This window comes from Thalia democratica, chromosome 1, assembly GCF_965202585.1.
Source record: "Thalia democratica chromosome 1, ktThaDemo2.hap1.1, whole genome shotgun sequence".
NCBI lineage: Eukaryota > Metazoa > Chordata > Thaliacea > Salpida > Salpidae > Thalia > Thalia democratica.
The window spans coordinates 31,346,186-31,350,241 of record NC_139165.1 but is presented as its reverse complement, the minus strand read 5'-3'; positions in this window follow the sequence as shown (position 1 = coordinate 31,350,241).

Sequence of the window (4,056 nt, the reverse complement as noted above, 5' to 3'; positions counted from 1 at the left end):
ACTTCTAACGAATGTTTGTGATTATCGTTTTATTCATTGTATAAATGCTAAAAAAAATATTTTTATGAGTATGTTTTAAAAGTTGTTTGATAACAAAATTTTTAAAAAAGTAAAAAATAAAACAAAAAAATCCTTTTCCTAATATACCAATATAAAGCAAATTTCCAAAATAAATTAGCTCCAACAGGCTTAAAGCTATGAAGCTAGTTTTTTTGTGCTGTCGATTTATGTGATTACTAACTAAAAAAAATTGACTAAGTGAAATTCATAAATTTTAATTTTTTGAGTCGCAACAGATGCACACTAGTGGTCATACACTAGATATCGTCTTTCTTTAGCAAGAATCAAAATTTGTTAAAAATTATAGATATTTTATCTACATTTTAAAATTGTAGGTTTTTGAACAATTTAAGGTAATATGACCACCATTTAAAATAAAATCAGGAGATAACAGACCAAAATTATAAGCCAATTATACTAGTATTTAAAGTTTTTTTGTATTCTTATAGTTTTTAGCTACAATCTTTAAGCACGGGGAAAATTATCGGTTTCTAGGTTTCTATGACCTTATTGACCTGTGATGCAACATTTAATCAAATAAAAGCTTTTATAATGAAAGAATCCTTCCGAGGTATTTAATTGTATTCACTAAACTTGTTAGTTGTTCTAAACTGGGTCTTCCAATACTAATTTCCATAAATGCACCTTCGAAAAAAGTTAAAAAATATTGCTTTCCTCATTTATTAGATAACAATTAGTTCTTTATCTTTTCAATTCTATAGCCTTACTAATTAACACCACCCGAAACTAAATTACAAACTAAATCTCTAGTAAAGAGGCAACATTGCTAAATTTAGTATATTTTGGTCTTAGGTATAAAATTCCAATCTACTATTACCTACCTAATTACCTAAACACTAAAGCGATTAAATAAAATAAATAAATTCATTATGAATATTTTAAAAAATAATAATCTAATACTGGAATTAATGAGTGGCGATTTTCATATAGAATTGGCAACGATGGTATTTAAAGAGCATTTTTAAGTATAAATATTCTTTACACTTGTTGTATTTTGCTAATTTTTTGAATAGTTAATATTTAAAAAAAAACATAAACAAGCCTGATGTCACCACATATTTCTCAGTTGTAGCTGATGAAGCTGAGACAACATCCAATTAGGTTTGCCATACACTTATGTTATAAATTGAATTTTTAAAATTTAAAATTTAGTTAGGCAGTTTGTTTTTTAATACATTACTTAATATTAGTTCTACAATCTAAGTGAAAATTTGTTTTAAAACTATGATAATTGTTTACTATTTAATTTTAGACATAGAAAAGTTATATATCCTTATAATTTTCTTTGAACTTTTCTAAAAAATTAAAATTCTAATTACTTTCCTTTTTAATATATTATGTTTATTGAGTAAATAAATTTAAACCTTTTTTTATAAAAGTAGAAAATCTTAATAAAAGTAATAATGACATCAGTTTAAGTATTAATGTAAGTTTTGTGATAGTTTTATTTTTAAATTTCATGAAGTTTTATAAAAATCTTTAAATGTCACAATATTAATATTAAGGTCACTATTAAGTAGTGATGTACCAGACTCACTATCCGGGTCCGGATATGGCCAGATATTGCTATTTTTGTCTAATATCCGGATCCGTACGGATCTTGATATAAAAAAAAGTCCGGATCCGGGTCCGGCCGGACCCAAAATTGTAGGTCCGGTTCATTACTACTATTAAGGGTACTAAAATTATCTGGGAATCTAATTTAATATTATCAAATTGATTAACAATAATGAATAAACTTAATTATTAGGGTTTTAATTAAGTTTACTTTAAATATAGCTTATGATATTTAACATTGATTTCCTGCAGTCTACCATTGTAAATAATATAAAACAGTTTCACTAAATAAACTTTTCAATCAAAAACTGCAATTATGATTAAATAACTACTTGGTATAATTTGATGAACTATTGAACAGTGAATTTTTAAATAAATATATGATATGAAAGTTTAATGTCAATACAATAAAATCAAGTATAGTTGGTTTAGCATCAATAAAAAACATTGAAGTTGAATATAAAGTTAAATACTCAGGATAATTTAATAATTTTAAAATCTTATATTTACTGAAGCTAGTTAATTTACATTCATGATGACTCATGCCAGTATAGAAGTATGAAAAATAATTAAGTTTTTTTAAGAATTTTAACAGATTCTAAACCTAATTATCAAAATCATTAATGAAATATTGTTGTTTTATATTCAAAATTATAATAATTTAAAGACTAACTAGTTAAATAACTTCGTTAAAAAAAAAAGGAAAACTCAAAATAATAAACTGTTACTTAGGACAGATTTAAGCAAAATCCACACACTCTGAATATTCAAGACAGTTTTAGTTTTTCAGAATATTCAGGAAAACACAGTTTAAAAACTTAGCCTTGTGGGAAAACTTATACGAATTCCGGATTACTTAGGTCAGTTTGATTGTGTTAAAAAAACTCCAAATATTCTAATTATTTTTGAAAACTTTAAGCTAATTTATTAAATCTTAAATAAGAATTAGTTGTTCCAGATAGTTTAATTTTAGAAAATTTTGATTTTTTTTTTCAATTGTGTTCAAAAATTTTCGCAAGTTTTTGAAACAAGCTTTAAATTCAAAGTTTATTTTAAAATCATAATGTATATTTTTTAAACTAATAAGTAATGGTCGAATTATTGATTGACGATTTTCTCATAATAGTTTAGGAGCTTTTGTATTTAAAGAGTTTTTTAAAAATACGAATATACCTCAAAATTGTGGTGTTATGCTGATTTTATGAAAAGTTAATATTAAAAATACTAAATATAAAAGCCTTATGTCATTACAAATATATCAGTTGTAGCTAATAGAGCTGAGAAAAAATTAAATTAGAGTTGGATTACGTTTCAAATATAAGTTAAATTATAAAAATCTCAAACTTAATTAGACTGTTTGTTGTTTAACATATTACTCAGGTTTATTTTATAATCTCAGTGGAAATCAGTGTTAGACTATAATAATTGTTTAAAAATAAATTTGACATTGAAAATTTGGATATTATCATAATTTGCTTATAAAATTAAAATTCTCATTTCTTTCCATTTAAATTCTTTGTTTATTGACAAAATATTTTAAATTTTTTATTTGTAAATGTAGAAGATCTAAACAAAAAATAAAAATGGCATTTACTTTAGAATTGAAACAATTTTTTAGATAACTATATTATAGTTAAATTAAGTTTTAAACAAATCTTGAAATTTTACAATTATAATATAATGTTCATTTTAAAGGGAACTAAGATTACTAAGAAATCTAATTTAATATAACTAAACTAGTTTATATTAATGAATGAAATTTTAAGATTTTTATATAGTTTACCTTGAATTTAGCTTATGATTTTTAATATTACTTTCTAGAGTCTACCATAAATTGAATGTTATAAATATAGTTTTACTAAATTAACTTTTCAATCAAAAACTGCAATTATGATTATAAAGTACTGATGAAATTTAATGAACTTTTGAACGGTAATATTTATATAACAACAGAACATATAGGTTTAATGTCCTTAGAATAAAATCAAATGTACTTGGTAGAGCTTGAAGCAACAACATTTAAATAAGATTTAATTTTGTTACTCAGGATAATTTCATATTTTTCAAATCTTACAGTTATTAAAACCATTTTTTTAACAGGATGCGCCATGTAAGTATGGTAGTACTTAATGGAAGGTTTTAAGAATTAAAAAATGCTAGTCCTTTTTTCAAAATCATGAATGAAATATTGTTGTTTTATACTCAAAAGTAAAATAGTTTAAAGACTAACTAGTTGAATAACTTTATTTTAATTAGAAAATCGTAAAATTATGTAGAGGATTTAAAATTAATAAAGGAAAACTCAGAACAATAAAAAGTTACTGAGGACAGATTTAAGCAAAATCAACATAATTTGGACACCCAGGACAGTTTTAACTTTTCCAAAATCTCAGGATTACACAGTTTAACTCAGACTTG